Here is a 19229-nt window from a genome sequence, read left to right on the forward strand (position 1 = left end):
TGATCCCGACCCTGCTGCTTAACTATGAACATCACTCTTTCCGTTTTGATTTGGGGAAGTGGCCACCGCAGAGTAGGACTGAATAAGCTGCAACTGGACACTGATAAAGGGGACTAGGTTACAGTGGCTCTCAGATTGGCTGTCAGGGCGTAACTTACATTACATTAAATTATTCACATGCCGATGTGGATCGCGGACGGGTACATACTCTGATCCTACCAGAGGCTAAGATTCCGACCGATGCTCGCTGCTTTTACGCACAGCTCTCATTTATTAGAAATAATCCACACACTACACATGTGGCTGCCTCCCTTACTCTTACACCATACCACTACTTGGGATCCTGACCCCAAATGGCCTCCTCACTAAACTGAGACTGCTCCCCTGGGTGGAAGGCGGTTTAGCTAGAGTGGGAGACCTATTTCACAACAGCACATTTATGGAACACAACAATTTTGTCTGGAGCAAAGGAGTCACGGATGCATTAGATTTACTACATGCCACACTTCTGCAATATGTAAAGAAACATTGGTCCCCTCCACAGGGAGAAACCTCCCCACCATGAAATGGTCTTCATAACCTACCTGATAGTGAATGGCCGACACCTCACCAACTGGCTTTACAGAGGCATTACTAACCAAACTAGAATTTCACAGAATGTTTTAAGCAACAAATGCAACGAAGACTTGGGTACAGACATGATGTATGGGGACTGGAGCAGGTCCTTGGCATACCCTTTGAGAATCCCACGGAATGCCAAATTCAACTTCATTCAATACATGTTTTTGCAGAGGGCATATCTCACCCTGCACCGACTGCAGCATATCTTCCCAGCCACACAGCACTGCTGTCCTAGATTTAAAATATAAGATGCTAACCTGCTATGTATGTTATGTCAATGCACCGTGATTATGTCTTACTGGTTAGAATTGTTATCACTGATATCAGCTACGGTTGGTGTCCCCATTCCGCGTACTCATGCAGTATTCCTTTTGGGATTGATGCGGCTCCATAAGGCGCAGAAAGAACAACTTCGCTTTATAGACTTGCCTCTACTCCTGACTAAGCAATCCATTACGATGAGGTGGAGGTCGGCTGGTCCCCCACAGCTTCATGGCTGGCATGGGGTAGTGGTGTAATGAAGCGGGTCGGAGAGTGCTGCTATCCGCCTGGAGGAAGACCTGGGTTTGTGAACAAAAAATATCTCTTTAGACTGTGTCAGTATCCTGGAGTCGTTGAAGGCTCTGGCCCCACTGCCATTGCATGTAGCTCGAAATTAGCACCTGTCTTATTATATACAGCATCGCCGTATGATCCCCTCCCCACTCGCCACCCCGCTCCCGCCTCCCAGCTGCTCCTCCCTCGCTCCGCCCCCCGCCACTATCTACTTATGACAGATGCATTTACGCGCAGCGGGCGCGCCAAAGGTAAGCCCGTCTACGTCCATCCGCGCCTTGACCGCGCCTAGCGCAAGACCCCCTGGCCCCTGCAAAAACCACTCCACCCGCCTAACGTACGATGTCGCAACCCTCTCTGCACTTAACACCGGCCAACTCCCCGACTGCCACCAAGCCGCCCCAGGACGCACCCATGGACCCTTCACCTGCCAATCCTGCAAGTTCTGCTGCATCAGGACCCACACTGCAACCACTACCGCCAAACAGAGCCCAAACAACAACCACCTAAAGTGGATCCTGCTCAACACGCGCTCGGTCCCCAAACACGCCATTGAACTATGGAACCTACTCAACACCACATCACCGGACGTCGCCTTTCTTACAGAAACCTGGATGAATGCCTCATCAGCGCCCGACATCGCCTTAGCCATCCCAGACGGATACAAGATCATCCGAAAGGACCGCATCAACCAAACAGGAGGAGGCATCGCCATCGTCCACAAGAACACCATCCGCATCACGACCAGCTCCGACGACACCCTCACAGCTGCCGAACACCTTCACTTCCAGATACACACCGACCCCAAGACCACACTTAGAGGCACCCTCATCTACAGACCACCAGGACCCCGCACACAATTCAGCGAAGACATCACCGACTTTATCAGCCCACACGCCCTCCCCTCCGAGGACTACATTCTCCTAGGGGACCTCAACTTCCACCTGTAGAAGAACAACGACAGCAACACCACCACCCTTCTGGACAACCTCGCTAATCTCGGACTCAAACAACTGGTAAACACCCCCACCCACCACGCCGGACACACGCTGGACCCAATCGTCTCCTGCAGCAAGCACGTTTCCTTCAACCACGCCACAGGACTCCACTGGACAGACCACAGCTGCGTCCACTTCAACTTTAGAAAGACCACGACTCACCACCACCCACAACAAGTTCCCCGCAGAAACTGGAACATAATTACCACCGACCAACTCACCACATCGCTAAACCAAAACCCTCCCGCCAAATCATCGGACCCAAATCAAGCAGCCGTCAATCTCGCACAATGGATCACCCACTGCGCTGACGAATTAGCACCCCTGAAAAACCATCACAACAACAAAGGTAGCAAAAAAGCCTCCTGGTTCAATGACGACCTCAAGAACTCCAAAAAGAACTGCTGCACCCTCGAGAAAACGTGGCGAAAAAACCCAACCACAGACAACATGACCGCCCTCAATGACGCCACCCGCAAAGACCACCAGCTGATCCGATCCTCCAAGAAATCAGCATTCAAGGATCGAATCGACAACAACGCCCACAACAGCAAGGAACTCTTCAGCATCGTCAAAGAGTTTACCAATCTCAGCGCCGTCTCCAACGACATCACTCCCTCTCAAGACCTCTGCGACTCACAAGCATCATTCTTCCACAGCAAAATCGCTGACATATATAACATCTTCGGCGACCAGTCCACCCCCCTTACTACCGAACTGAAGCCCCCCACCACCACCCTTTGCACCTGGAACTCGGCGGCTGACACAGTCTCGGGGAACAATGGGGGCCAGAAGTTCGCCGGGAGAACACGAGGAACCCGGTCCGAGGAGCAGTACAGTACCTCAGTCTTGGTACTGTTAAACTGCAACGAGTTAGAACTGAGCCAGTCAGCTGTGGCTGACATGCATCGATGGAAAGTCTCCAGTGGGACCGCGTTCTTCCCTTCCAGCGAAAAGACCAACTGGGTATCAATCGCATAATTAAATGCAGAGATACCAAATGATTTAATTAGTTGGACCAGAGGGCGGAGGTAAAGGTTAAAGAGTATAGGGCTGATGGCCGAGCCCTGTGGCACCCCCTGCCCCACTCTCCGCACCTCCAAGCTGAAAGGTGGTAACGCCACCACCTGATGCCGGTTGTCCAAGTAAGAGACCAACCAGTCCCTTGCACTTGCCGTGACCCCACACTCCTCCAGCCTCCTGATAAGGGTAGGATGGCTGACCGTGTCGAACGCGGACGACATGTCGAGCAGCACCAAAAAGGCTGCCCAACCACTGTCGACCCGCGACCGCAAGTTGTCAAGCACGGTCACCAGCGCGGATTCCGTCCCATGTGCTGGGCGAAAGCCAAACTGTGCCTCATCAAACCAGATGTTTTCTTCCAGGAAGCCAGACAAGGAGCGGGTCACTAACTTCTCCATGATCTTAATGGGGAAGGGAAGCAAGGAAATGGGTCGGTAATTACACAAGCAGGCGGGGTCCAAGGTGGATTTCTTAAGGAGAGGTGATACCACTGCCAGTTTCCAGCACTCCGGGACCGTTGCAGTATCAAACGACTGGAGACAGATGGAGTACAAGGGCTGGAAAAGTTTGTCCTGAAACACCTTCCAAAATTTAGGAGGGAGTGGATCAAGCGGGGAGCCAGATGACACCGCCTGTGCCAGACTACAGAACTCCTCAAAGGAGGGGATGGGAAAGCAGCTCAGCTGGGGTCGACTGGACACAACGTCCGGAGCTCCCAAGCTGAGAGCAAGACCCCTCAGCTGGGGTCGACTGGACGAGTCCTCCGGAGCTCCCAAACTGAGGGCATGACCACTCAGCTGGGGTCGACTGAACGACACATCCGGAACTCCCAAACTGAGGGCAGGGCCACTCAGCCGGGGTCGACTGGGCGGTACGTCCGGAGCTCCCAAACTGAGGGCAGGGCCACCCGGCTGGGGTCGACTGGGAGGCAAGTCCGGAGCTCCCAAACTGAGAGCAGGACCACACAGCTGGGGTTGACTGGGCGAGCCGTCCGGAGCTCCTGACCGGGGGAGGAAGGTACTGGGCTCTGTAAACCTTCCAAGATCTTAACGATCTTCTCCTCGAAGGCACAGGCCAGGGAGTCGCACAAGACCTGCGACGCAGGAACATTATTGACCGCGCATGAAGGATGAGTCAGGTCCCTAACGATTTTAAACCGTGCCTGCGACTTGTTGGAAGCCTGATTCAAGGTGGCTTCCAGATAGGACGCCTTAGCCACCTTAATCTGTGTCTTATATTCCTGCAGAGACTGCCTAAAGATAGCCTTCGCCGAGCCAGAATACTGCTTCCTCCATGCCCTTTCGGCGCATTTGCAGCTAAGGTTTAACTGCCGCAGGGCGTCCGTATACCAGGGGCTCGCACGATTCAGCCTGCCCCTTGACCTACGGAGTGGCGCTACCTTGTCCAAAGAGTTCGAGATGGACTGACACAAGGTGGTATAGCTCTCTTTCACCGAGTCACTCAAACTGAAGTTGCCCGGTAGTAGTCTGGGCAGAGGCGAGGCTTTTAGGAGTCGAGACCAAGGTCTGCCCAACTTAGCCTGTCTAGATCCAGCCTCCACCGAGGAGTGATCCCCCAGATAGAGGGAGAAAGCAACCAGCGAGTGATCCGTCCAGTATTGACACAAGATGTCACCCACAGACACAAGTTGGGTGTCTGCGAAAACTAGGTCCAGAACGTGGCCCTTCCGATGTGTGGCTGACCGGACCAGCTGTTGCAGCTGGATGTCATTGCAGGCTTGGCACAGAGTGGAAAGCGCACTGTCCAGCGGGCCACCCGACCACAGGTTAAAATCCCCTAAGACCACTAGCTTAGAGTGGGTGTTAGAGAGGTCGTAAATCAGGTCAATGAAGTCAGGGAGGGAAGGTACATTGCCAGGAGGACGGTAGCACAAAACACCCGAGCAAAAAGTCTTCTCGTGATTTTTAAGAGAAAACCCCATCAATTCAAAGCCCGACACCTCTCTAATCTTAAGCTGGGAGAGAGCTAGCGTGTCTCTATAAATTAATCCAATCCCACCACCCCGGTTCTTCACACGAGGGGTATGGTTGATTTTAAACCCTGGAGGGTAGGCAAAAAACCCAGTTCAACCTCACAGTCCTCCCGCGTCCAGGTTTCCGTTAGAACCAGAACATCGAGCCCCGCGGACTCGATGAGGAAGGCGATCTCCGTGTGGTGCTTACAAAGGGACCGGACATTAAGCAGCCCACAGGAGAGGTGACAAGACATGTGAGAGGTGAATCTACATCTGAGATTACTTTTTATGCATGTATGCTGTCATTGAGCATGGGGCTGTGAAAAAATGCCTTGAAATTTAAGAGGGATAAAACACATCTTCTGACTTAGAACCTTTGTCAATAACTGAAAATAGTAATTGATGCGCTTCTAATTTGAAATGGGCTTGTACACTGGCACTTAATCTGATATAGCACTGTCTTTCTTCATTTAATTTTAGTTGACTTTCTAAAAGCAAGTAAATTTAAATTTAGTGTCCTGTTTTTTCTTTTTGGGTTGCAAACCTGGGTATGAAACATAGTGCTACCATTCTTTCTCGGGTAAAGTAATGCAATGCACTATATTTTTGGCTTCTTTCTTAAATGTTTGGCCCTGTTTGCAACATGTTCAGAAAAGGGCAGTTAAGATTCCACTTGCTGTAAATTGACACAACACAGTCACCCAGACATAGTCCACAGTTTACACTGTCTAGCATTAACTAAGATAAAATCCAAACCGATCTTTAATATCTGCTGATGCCCTGTTACTGCATGTTCCTCAAATTAAGTTTGCGCGTAAGGGAAGGAGATAATTAGCTTTTCACAACCAACGTGGTATGTAAGACCATTGCACCTGCAGGTTGAGCACAATAACCTACAAATACTTAAGTTTCCGAAAACTGGTATGTTCAAAAAAGTAGTTGTGTCTATAGTCCAAGGCATTCTTTATTGTATATATTTTGTACAAAAAAGTTTTTCTCTACTAAAAAGGCACAAGCATCTTTCTGAAAAATGTCAAAGTAAAGATTATATACTTTCATTTGTATTGACAGGTAATTAGTACTAAATTGATGCAAAGAGGTTACATTGATATGTAATATTTTGCAAATATTTATTTAAACCAATTTTTATAAGGTTAACTTACCTGTTCCCACCCTAAAACCCAGGGATACTAATTTGCATTAGCTATACGGCAAATGCCAAGCCACTCCTTTGACTTTAAAAAGTGTGAAAACTTCTCACAGTGCAGTAAAAACGGACTTTCATGACCTTTTGTGATTAATATAATATAGAATAGAATAGAAGCCATTTATAAAGCATATGGAGAAAATGATTCCCATCAGAAGCCACACTGTACCGCCCTCTTTCTCATCATTTGGGTTCTCCTTACCCAGGAGACAAAAACGGCTGGTCAGATGTTACCGTAGCCGATAAATGTGACAAGTGGGAGGTATGTTGTGCACAGATTAAAGAGGCTCCTGAATAAAGCAGTGTATGGTGATGATAGTGAAAAGTGAAAAGTAATCGTAAAATTAGGTGAATTTGGTAGAGAAACAGAATTTATTAGTATCTCCCAATCCCTAAGGTTAAAAAGCAAGTGTAAGTGCGGGTTTGAAATAATAACCGTACTTAATAGTGGTCAACATGTTTCTGCATGTAAATAGAACATAGTTTCCAATGCATTCGTCAGGACCTTTGATGGTTAACACTACTGCTTATAATAAAATATGAAAAAATATCACCTGAAAATCCCAGGTGTGTACTCAACCGTGTACTGTTATTGCGTTGCATCATACGGTATTGGATCCAAACAGAAAGACAAAGACACAAAAACAAAAAGAAACATGAATAAATCATATTCTCAGGGTTTTTTTCAATACCAACCCCGTGTGATGGAGGCCCATTCACAACTAATTGGACATAACGTTCCAAATTTCACTCACCCATAGATGTTGGTTGAGAGGCTTCACCCCACCTGGCTGCAGCTCAGGTTGAAGGAGCACCGCTCTAAAAGTAATATTATTTTGCTTTTAGAGTTGATTAAACACCAATGTGAAAGAATTTAAAAGAAAGGTTTAGGCAGAGGTCTAATATGGCTTTTGTTACTCCATCGCTACTTTCCAAGGGGGCCCCCACCACCACAATCCCCCAGCAATCGTATCAGAGTGGATTATTCCGCCGAGATAACCATACAGGCGGAAACAAATGGCAAATTGCAAATATTATAACAGTGCAAGGAGCCAGTACGCTCTCAGAGGTTGGCACTGCTCTTTGAAGCGCGTGTAGCAGCTGATCTTTCACACGCGTATTGTTAACCTAGCTGTGCTTTTGAAATGTAAGACGCGCTGGCAAATCAAAGCAAGACGGCCGCCTCCCGCAATACACGGAGCGAGGCAGTTACCGCTCCCCTGCATACGCGGGTGTGTAAACACTAGCTGGATCTGTGCTAGCAGGCGAGGCGGCCGCTTACCTTTCCGTCGGTGTCTCCGGGCAGTCGTCTGTACTGTCTGGGGGGGCACCGGCGATCGAAGAGAACAGATGTTTCTATCCTCGGATGCATCACGTGATCAGGGAACAGTCACGTGATGCCGGGCATGCTGGGACATGTAGTTCCAACTGCGCTTACAGCCAAAAACACCTAAATTGTAATAAATACATATCTAGATGTCCAAATGGTTGCCGGGACTTGAAGTACATTGTAATATTACTCAAATAAATCACCAAGCCCTCTAGTTAAAGAAGATATTTGCAAGTGATTTGAATAGAATTTATTTATTGAGCCAGGGACTCGAAGTACATTGTAATATTACTCAGATAAATCACCAAACCCTCCTAAATAACGAAGGTATTTACAAGTGATTTTAAATAAAATTTATTTATTGAGCCATGGGAACTGTAGAGAGGTCTTGATAGAACTCAAGTCTATCTAATAGTGTAAGGTTCATTTAAAGTTTATTTATTGAGCCATGGGAACTGTAGAGAGGTCTGGATAGAACTCAAGTCTATCTAATAGTGTAAGGTTCATTTAAAGTGGTACTGTTAGTCATTATAAGGATTAAAGAGAACTCCAGGGTATTGGCTCGTTCAAACCCTCCTTATCGCAGTTCAATTGATAGACCCATTTTTGTTCTATTTTGAACAGGAAACGACTGATGTCAGTGCAGGACTCCGGAATGTGTGGTTGTTCCAGGACTGTCCAACAAAAATCATCCGGGCCATGCCCTTTCTCCAGGAAGTGTGCCGTGAGACGAGTGGCTTGCTTACGGCAACGCACCGTACTTTTGTGCTCTTGTATGCGTGTCCTTATCTTCCTAGTCGTCATCCCTCCTTGAGAAGACTAACCGTATTGCCTTTGCCAACACATTCAACAGTCGATCTAACCAAGTGCAACGGATCATAAAGAAACACTGGTCTATCCTGAAAACCGGCGGGGACGACATAGCCTTACCAATCTTTGCCTTCAAGAGAGGACAAAATATAAAAGATCAGCTAATTCACACACGCCCACGAAACAAGGAACCCAGACAAGTTGGTACACTGTGGGACCTACCTCCTGTGGTCGGACACCATCCCTGTGGATCGTGTACAGTCTGTCCCCAAACTTGTAAATCAACTGTGGTGGACATAGGGACAAATCGCCCTTGGACACAAAATAGATTTACAAACTGCAACAGCAGTAACTTAATCTACCAGATAACATGTCCGTGCCCATTACGATATGTTGGGATGACGACTAGGAAGATAAGGACACGCATACAAGAGCACAAAAGTACGGTGCGTTGCCGTAAGCAAGCCACTCGTCTCACGGCACACTTCCTGGAGAAAGGGCATGGCCCGGATGATTTTTGTTGGACAGTCCTGGAACAACCACACATTCCGGAGTCCTGCACTGACATCAGTCGTTTCCTGTTCAAAATAGAACAAAAATGGGTCTATCGATTGAACTGCGATAAGGAGGGTTTGAACGAGCCAATACCCTGGAGTTCTCTTTAATCCTTATAATGACTAACAGTACCACTTTAAATGAACCTTACACTATTAGATAGACTTGAGTTCTATCCAGACCTCTCTCCAGTTCCCATGGCTCAATAAATAAACTTTAAATGAACCTTACACTATTAGATAGACTTGAGTTCTATCCAGACCTCTCTACAGTTCCCATGGCTCAATAAATACATTTTATTTAAAATCACTTGTAAATACCTTCGTTATTTAGAGGGTTTGGTGATTTATCTGAGTAATATTACAATGTACTTCGAGTCCCTGGCTCAATAAATAAATTCTATTCAAATCACTTGCAAATATCTTCTTTAACTAGAGGGCTTGGTGATTTATTTGAGTAATATTACAATGTACTTCAAGTCCCGGCAACCATTTGGACATCTAGATATGTATTTATTACAATTTAGGTGTTTTTGGCTGTAAGCGCAGTTGGAACTACATGTCCCAGCATGCCCGGCATCACTTGACTGTTCCCTGATCACGTGATGCATCCGAGGATAGAAACATCTGTTCTCTTCGATCGCCGGTGCCCCCCCAGACAGTACAGACGACTGCCCGGAGACACCGACGGAAAGGTAAGCGGCCGCCTCGCCTGCTAGCACAGATCCAGCTAGTGTTTACACACCCGCGTATGCAGGGGAGCGGTAACTGCCTCGCTCCGTGTATTGCGGGAGGCGGCCGTCTTGCTTTGATTTGCCAGCGCGTCTTACATTTCAAAAGCACAGCTAGGTTAACAATACGCGTGTGAAAGATCAGCTGCTACACGCGCTTCAAAGAGCAGTGCCAACCTCTGAGAGCGTACTGGCTCCTTGCACTGTTATAATATTTGCAATTTGCCATTTGTATCCGCCTGTATGGTTATCTCGGCGGAATAATCCACTCTGATACGATTGCTGGGGGATTGTGGTGGTGGGGGCCCCCTTGGAAAGTAGCGATGGAGTAACAAAAGCCATATTAGACCTCTGCCTAAACCTTTCTTTTAAATTCTTTCACATTGGTGTTTAATCAACTCTAAAAGCAAAATAATATTACTTTTAGAGCGGTGCTCCTTCAACCTGAGCTGCAGCCAGGTGGGGTGAAGCCTCTCAACCAACATCTATGGGTGAGTGAAATTTGGAACGTTATGTCCAATTAGTTGTGAATGGGCCTCCATCACACGGGGTTGATATTGAAAAAAACCCTGAGAATATGATTTATTCATGTTTCTTTTTGTTTTTGTGTCTTTGTCTTTCTGTTTGGATCCAATACCGTATGATGCAACGCAATAACAGTACACGGTTGAGTACACACCTGGGATTTTCAGGTGATATTTTTTCATATTTTATTATAAGCAGTAGTGTTAACCATCAAAGGTCCTGACGAATGCATTGGAAACTATGTTCTATTTACATGCAGAAACATGTTGACCACTATTAAGTACGGTTATTATTTCAAACCCGCACTTACACTTGCTTTTTAACCTTAGGGATTGGGAGATACTAATAAATTCTGTTTCTCTACCCAATTCACCTAATTTTACGATTACTTTTCACTTTTCACTATCATCACCATACACTGCTTTATTCAGGAGCCTCTTTAATCTGTGCACAACATACCTCCCACTTGTCACATTTATCGGCTACGGTAACATCTGACCAGCCGTTTTTGTCTCCTGGGTAAGGAGAACCCAAATGATGAGAAAGAGGGCGGTACAGTGTGGCTTCTGATGGGAATCATTTTCTCCATATGCTCTTGAGCCTTGATTTGGCCGGCACCCTTTATACGCACAATGTCCTCACAGGTGTTATTGGTGTAGTATTGGTGTTGAGATCCTTTCTGTTTGACTTATGTTTTTGACCCCCAGGTATTTCGTGTTGTAATAGTAATGTTTGGGGCATGTACCTGGTTGGTCGTTAAACCCTCCCTGAGACCCTCCACCAAATATTTGTTGTGTATGCCATTTATAAAGCGCCTGGTTACTCAGGAACAGAGTGTCCCCGCGCTGAAAACCGCAAAGAAGCTAAGAGGAATGAACACAGGAAAAACAGACAAGACAAGGGGGAATGGGAAAATTAGATGCGGGGAAAGAGGAAGGTTTTTAATTTTCCTCGAAATCTCATTTCAGAGGGTTCCATCCGCATCTCAAGAGGGAGTTCATTCCAGCCCTTGGCAGCCAAGTATCTGAAAGAGGAGCCGCCCATCTTCGCTCTAGCTATCTTAGGGATGTTGAACACCATCGTACCAGCAGATCTAAGGTTCCTGGTAGGGCAATGTATAGTGAGTAAACCCTGCAGATATCCTGGTCCGGTGCCGTGGGCTATGCGGTTGGCAAAGCATAGGGCCTTGAATTTAATTCGCTCCTTGATAGGGAGCCAATGGAGTCTGGACAAGGCCAGTCTCCCTGAGGCTCTTCGAGGAAGCTTGAGCACAAGGCGCGCTGCGGCATTTTGAGCGGACTGGAGTTGGTAAGTGCCCTTTTTGCTCAACCCCAGTAGCAAGGCGTTCCCATTAATTAATGACATTTTTGTTGGTATTATGTTTACAATGGCATAATAAAGTTTAATACAGCTTAAATAAAGGCTTCCCAAAAGTAATTATTGGATAATGGAAGCTTTAAATGCCACATTGTTAGTAATCATGCTATATTTGTGGCCATTTCTATCATATTTATGACTATTCTTGGAATAATAATGTCTATGACTGACATGTTGTGAAGGATCTTATCATTATGATGGACATCCATTGAAAAGTTGTGTACCTGACAAAACAGTGGGCTTCCTTGAATAAAGTAGTCATCTTGAGCATTATTGAATAAAAATCTGGCATGTGAAAAACTAAACCTGGTCAGGCCAAGCAGAAAGTTTTAATGAGATTAGTTCGCATTATGAGAATCACAAGCGGGCAAATAGGGGTTATACTTGAAAAATGTTTTTGAATTAAAAATGTAGTTTACTTTTATGCCAAAACATTATTTAATTTGAGTGTGTTTAACCGTTATAAGATTTTTATATTAAAAAAGAAATATAATGCATTGTTATTGAAAGGGATGAAACTATGAGTTGTTGTTTAGCCATCTTCTGTGACCAAATGGCCAAAATGAATATTTGGGCACGTGGTGCATGAAAATGTGGTTATACACTTATGAGGGTATTGGGAAAGTTTCCAAAAACATAAATGGACACAAATTAGTAAACCCTTCTCTTTACAAGACATACCTTAATTAACTTGTTGAGCGCGCTAACACCATTAGGTTTCTTGGCGCTGTTCGGAAAGAGCAGAGAGAGACAAAACTAACATAACAGAAAAGCAGAAGTTAATAATAGGCCTCAGTGAAAAGATGAGTTTTAAGGGACGATCTGAAGCTAGAATAGGGAGAGGCTGACCTCAGCGGGAGAGGTAAGGAATTCCAAAAGGACGGGGCTAGGAAGGAGAACCTAAGACCACCGTGTTTCTTCCGCTTGAATCTGGGGATGGATAGAAGAGCCATGTGGGAGGATCGGAGGGTGCGGGAGGGAACGTAATGATGTAGCAGGGAAGAAATGAAAGCAGGGCCCTGACCAGAAAGAGATTTAAAGATGATACAGCCCAGCTTAAATTTGCAACGGGCTGAGACCGGAAGCCAGTAAAGGTCCTTAAGAAGCGGTTGGACATGTTGGTCTCTTGGCTGATGATAAATCAGACGGGCAGCCTGATTTTGAATCAGCTGTAATCTCCTAAGTTGATAAGCAGGAATGCCTACATATAATGCGTTCGCGTAGTCAAGCCTAGACATGACTAACGCGAGTAAAGCCAAGATAAGGGCATCGGCGGTAAGTAGGCGCGAGATCTTACGTATCTTCCTGAGCTGAAAATGACTAGAGGAGACTACAGCGCTAATCTGGGGTGTCATCGATAGATCGTTACTGATGACAACGCCCAGACTTTTTGCTGAGTTGACCGGACAAGGCGGAGAGCCCAGGCTAACCGGCCAGAAGGAAGAATGCCAAGGATTGGAGGGTCCCCCGACAAGCACCAACTCGGTCTTGTCGGGGTTAAGTTTCAGATGGTTTGCACCCATCCAATCACTGATGAAACAAAGGGCATTTTGAAAGGTAGAGATAGATTCGGGCCCAGAGTCAATGGTAAAAACCAATTGAATGTCGTCCGCGTAATTGAATGCAGAGACATTAAAACAGTGGAGGGAACGGATTAATGGGGCCAAATACAAATTAAAAAGAAGAGGGGATAGGGAGGAGCCCTGAGGGACACCGCAGGTCAGCTCGACTTGAGAGGCAGAAAACTGAGACAATCTGACGGCCTGGTGACGGTGGGTCAGAAAGGAGCGCACCCAGTCCAGGGCAATGCCCTGGATGCCGGCCTCTCCGACACGGTCGACCAAAATGTCATGGTCGACCGTGTCAAAGGCGGCCGACAAATCCAGAAGGACCAGGGCCTGACAGGTGTTGGTGTCAGCGCCCCTGCGGAGTTCGTCCATCACAGAAAGGATGACTGCTTCTGTGGAATGTGCTGGTCTAAATCCAGCCTGCTGGGGGTCCAAAACACAGGAGTCCTCCACAAAAGAAGTAAGGGTCTGGGTGACGTGAGACTCCAGGACCTTGCTAAGAAAGGGGAGGAGGGAAATTGGGCGGTAGTTGCTCATGTTGGACTGGTCGGCCGTGGGTTTTTTCAAGATAGCAACCACTTCTGCCCGTTTAAAAGAACCTGGGACCACCCCCGTAGTCAAAGAGCTGTTTAAAAGAGCTAGAGGGGGGTCCGGGCACGAAGTGAAGGCTTCTCGTAAGGCCGACGGGGGGCAACAGTCGCTGGGGGATCCGGAGGAGACTTTAAACAGAAGGGAACGAAATTTATCTCTGGAAATGAGTGGGAACTGGGTGAGGGTGTTGGTGCAATGGGAAGGGGGGAGAGTGGGAAGGATGGAAACAGGAGATGCGTGGACAATGCTGGTTTTAATTTTAATGATTTTGTCCACGAAAAATTGATTCAAAGAATCGCACAATAACTGGGAAGGAAGAGGGGCAATGGTGACTCTCGCCGGGTTCGATAATTCCTCAACAATCGAAAAGATGTCTTTGGACTTATTAATAGAGTTCAAGATCTTATTGGAGAAATAACAAGATTTAGCCCTGGCTATTGCAGACTTGTATTCTCTCAGCTGGGAGGAAAAGGCCGCCTTAGACTGTGAGGAATAATCTCGACGCCAGCGCCTTTCGGCCTGGCGGAGGGTCAGTTTCAGTGCCTTAAGTTCCTCGGAGAACCACCTATGGGCGTCATGATTTCGCCGCGTTTTAACAGGTTTTAAGGGTGCCACCGAGTCAGCGGCGGCAACCAACCAGTGAACAAGATTGTCGGACTGAGAATCAATAGAGGAACGGGATTCAAGGATGGGGGGGACAGATGAGCTCAGGAGGGAGGTGAATTTGTTAATGTCAGCCTTGTTCCAGTTGCGTGCCAGAAAGTTGGATTCACGGGCAACGCTAGCTGGAGCAGGCTTAGTCAGGGAGAAGGTGATGAGTAGGTGATCCGACCAAAGACAAGGGAGAACAAGGGGGATGGAAATGTCCAGGGAGGAAGTCCATACCTGGTCCAGAATATGACCTTTGATGTGCGTGGGTGTGTGTATATGCTGGGTACAATTGAAACCCAGCATAAGCTCAGAAAAGGCGAGGGAATCAGAGGTTTCGTGAGGATCAGATGGCCAATAGTTAAAATCGCCCAGGACCAAAATATTGGTGTTGTTAATGGTCAGCTGCGAGATAAGCTCGCCGAACTGGACAGAGAAATTTGGCATGGCTTGGGGGGGGCGGTAAACTAGGACACACACTAGGGAGGAGCCAGGTTGCTCCAATCTAAGAGCCAAACAGTCGACCATGGAAATACTGATAATAGGCACCATGGAACACCGAATTGGGTGCCTAATGATGGCTGCGACCCCACCGCCCGCTTTACCAGAGGGGCGGTTGGCTTGTAGAATGTAATATCCAGGGGGAATAGCCGCTAGGATATCAGGAGTGGAGTCATCTGTGAGCCAGGTCTCGGTCAGGAGTAGGATATCAGGCTGTTCCGATCCTAAAAGATAAAAAATATCAGATTGGTGGCCGACCAGAGACCGGGTGTTAAGGTACATCACAGAGAAAGAGGGGTTGGGTCCTAGTCCAGGGATGGGAAGCGAGGACTTGCCGGAAGAGTCCGGAAGTGGATGAAGGGAAGATGAAGGAATGATCTCAGGGAAAGTGGTCCTAGGGGCAGGCAAGCCGCAGATAGCGTGTTTGATTGAGGGGTCAGGAAGAGGGAGAGCACAATCATGAAGGGAAATGATAAGTGAGCGGGGAAGAGTAGGGCTGGGAACAGAGTGAGGTGCCCCGTGCCCCGGCCTGCCGCGGACGGGCGCAGACGGGCTTAACTCTGGCGCAACTCCGGCGCGCCTACGTCGCGCCCGCTGCGCTCGTCCGCTGCGCTGACACATGTTGGCCGTTTAAATAGGGGCGGGACGAGGGAGGAGTGAGGGAAGCTAGATGCAGATTGGAGCCCAGGCGAAGATGGCGCCCGCTGCAGCTGGGAGCCCACGATACCAAACAGCCCCCAGCCGGCCGCTCCCCTCTGGAAATGGAAGCGGAGGTTAGTTACCTGCACAATTTGAAGAGTGGGGTTAAATATACAATTTAAAATACAGTGCGCTTAAAAAACGCCGCCGCTCGCAATCAGCGGGGCGAGATGCAGAAAATACTAGGAGAGGCTCTCTCACGCTCTCAGCTCTCGCAATGTTGGCAGAACGAGCCCGCTGCCACCGGGCTGTCTGCCAAACACCGATAGAGAGGTAACACGCGCTCCTAAATAGGGGCGGGACGAGGGAGGAGTGAGGGAAGCTAGATGCAGATTGGAGCCCAGGCGAAGATGGCGCCCGCTGCAGCTGGGAGCCCACGATACCAAACAGCCCCCAGCCGGCCGCTCCCCTCTGGAAATGGAAGCGGAGGTTAGTTACCTGCACAATTTGAAGAGTGGGGTTAAATATACAATTTAAAATACAGTGCGCTTAAAAAACGCCACCGCTCGCAATCAGCGGGGCGAGATGCAGAAAATACTAGGAGAGGCTCTCTCACGCTCTCAGCTCTCGCAATGTTGGCAGAACGAGCCCACTGCCACCGGGCTGTCTGCCAAACACCGATAGAGAGGTAACACGCGCTCCTAAATAGGGGCGGGACGAGGGAGGAGTGAGGGAAGCTAGATGCAGATTGGAGCCCAGGCGAAGATGGCGCCCGCTGCAGCTGGGAGCCCACGATACCAAACAGCCCCCAGCCGGCCGCTCCCCTCTGGAAATGGAAGCGGAGGTTAGTTACCTGCACAATTTGAAGAGTGGGGTTAAATATACAATTTAAAATACAGTGCGCTTAAAAAACGCCGCCGCTCGCAATCAGCGGGGCGAGATGCAGAAAATACTAGGAGAGGCTCTCTCACGCTCTCAGCTCTCGCAATGTTGGCAGAACGAGCCCACTGCCACCGGGCTGTCTGCCAAACACCGATAGAGAGGTAACACGCGCTCCTAAATAGGGGCGGGACGAGGGAGGAGTGAGGGAAGCTAGATGCAGATTGGAGCCCAGGCGAAGATGGCGCCCGCTGCAGCTGGGAGCCCACGATACCAAACAGCCCCCAGCCGGCCGCTCCCCTCTGGAAATGGAAGCGGAGGTTAGTTACCTGCACAATTTGAAGAGTGGGGTTAAATATACAATTTAAAATACAGTGCGCTTAAAAAACGCCGCCGCTCGCAATCAGCGGGGCGAGATGCAGAAAATACTAGGAGAGGCTCTCTCACGCTCTCAGCTCTCGCAATGTTGGCAGAACGAGCCCACTGCCACCTTAGAATTTGTGATTATTATGAAAACTGCCAATAATTCATTACATGTCACCTAAATAACATTTCATCTAAAACATATATCATTGCATAAAATAATATAAATTAAAATGTGCTATTTAACAGTGTATGCACATTAACCTGAAAGTATGTAGGGTTCGACTATTTAGCCAAAGATGGTAAAACATTGAAAATTAAAATAACCAGGCATTTTCCATTCACAAACTCAATAGGCAAACAGATATCCTTGTATGTTTAAATTGGGTGTAATCAGAGAACTTGTAACACGTTCAAAACTTTAGGTAGGAAGGGTAATACTAAATATAGAAATGATGAAAGACAACAAAAGATAAGCAATATTTAAAATCTGAAATAGTTGTACATTTAAATGTGTCTTTTCGTATAACATGAAATAAAAATGTTTGCAAGAAAAGAATAAAAATTAAGAAGCTTATCTTATTAGAAAAAGCTAATTTACAACATTTATTTTGCATCAAAGTTTTGAAAAGAGAAAATAAGTGTACACACTTAACACCTGCTAATTAATACATCTTAAAAATGTATAGTACTAAAAAATAAAATAAAATCGGAATGTAATTATTGTATTGAATGTTTATATGGTATGATTACTTTCCATGTAAGCTTTAAAGCTAAAAGTATGTTGCTTTAAAAGTAAATTTTTTCTCTTAGCAGATGACAATCAAAATTCTACAAAAACATGAAGATTTAAATAGATATGAAGCAGAACTTGTACTGATGAGAGGGGACTTCCTAGACTCCAATGAGGATGAAGTAGATGATGTTGAGACATTAAAAAAATTGAAAATGGGCGCACTGAAATAAATTTTTTGAATGATTGTCTTGTTTATTAAATTGAAAATTTTAATTGTATGTTTTTGTCAAATGGAGTAAAGTATTACATGTAACTTTAATAAAAAAAAATTTAACAAATATTTATTTACTAAAATACAATATGTATAACTGTTTACTGAGGTTCAATTATAAATAAAAGCTTAAAAAGTTGAGTTTTTTTTAGTAATGAGATAAAAATACTATGAAGATATTGTCTGTGATGCCTATTGTGATTATGCTTCATTTCAATACAGAATATTTATAAACAATTGAAACAAAGAACTTGTAATCATAAACAATAAGAATTGTGTTGTACAACATTTTTGATTTGATGAACATAGAAATTAAAATGAATACCAGATTGTGCAATGTTATCATTAGGATTCTACATCAACTACAATTTCATGTTATAACTAATTAAAAATGCTATTAATCTAGAATGCACTGAATTGCTGTGTATATTTGTTCAAAAAAGCTGTCAAATAAACCTAATGTCTGTCAAAATTAAAAAGAACAACACATGTAGTGGACTTTATGGAAATAAACAGTTCAGTGTAAAAAAAGAACCTGTGATTTATCTTCAGGAGTTTTACATCTTTTGCTTTACATATACCCAAAGTCTTACCATATCGGTTACTGTTGGGTGTACTACTCTATACGTTAAACATGCCTCACAGTTAAGATGAGCCTGTGCTCCTATTTTCAATATGATGAAATTGATTGATTTTATTTTGGAATATTTAACCTTACTTCTAAGCCCCTAGTGTTGTGCACAAATTGTACACAAGGCCTTCAAGTTAAATGTCACTGTTGGACTGCAGCACCGTGTGTCCCATCCACTAACCTTATGGTTTAAAAAAGAAAATGTGTGACTACCTGTAGAAAAGTGCATTAGAAAATATTATGGCTGGGGAGCCTTACCAAATCATGTTATATTTATATCCCAAAGATGGTCCTTGAATTCACAGTAATACTTATTTTTCTCGGTCCTATGAAGTGAGTGGCTAGAAGAAATAATGCTTAACTAGAGGAACATGTAATTAACACAATTTCCAAGAAATCCAGCATCAATCTATATACAGTAAGGTTAATGTTATCTTAATGTAGCGACCAAAAATAACAGAATAGCATATTTATAATAAGAGTTATAGATTTTTAAAGGAATAAAAAATCAGTGCTCAAAAAGAAATTGACAAAATAGCATTGAAGTCAATTGCAAAATCCACTAGTGACAATAGGTCACTTGCAGGTCGAGACTGCAGCGGCTCCTCCAGCAGAGTGAAACAGAGTGACCACACTGCTGTTTGAGCAGCGCAAAAAATAAATAAGTAAAAACTCAATGTTATTATCAGATATTTT

At 45.9% G+C, this 19229-nt stretch overlaps 2 long non-coding RNA genes across 3 annotated transcripts in view; one reads left to right on the top strand and one right to left on the bottom strand.

The window, feature by feature from the left end:
- Positions 1-18310, top strand: part of LOC144821802 (uncharacterized) — a 58300-nt gene extending 39990 nt beyond the window's left edge. The window contains exon 2 of the long non-coding RNA XR_013608451.1: positions 17709-18310. This is a non-coding gene — a long non-coding RNA (uncharacterized LOC144821802). The remainder of the gene's footprint in view (positions 1-17708) is intronic.
- Positions 1-19229, bottom strand: part of LOC144821801 (uncharacterized) — a 340482-nt gene that overhangs the window by 140716 nt on the left and 180537 nt on the right. The gene's annotated exons all lie outside the window — the stretch shown is intronic.

The sequence above is a fragment of the Lissotriton helveticus genome, chromosome 2_2, assembly GCF_964261635.1.
Source record: "Lissotriton helveticus chromosome 2_2, aLisHel1.1, whole genome shotgun sequence".
Taxonomy (NCBI): Eukaryota; Metazoa; Chordata; class Amphibia; order Caudata; family Salamandridae; genus Lissotriton; species Lissotriton helveticus.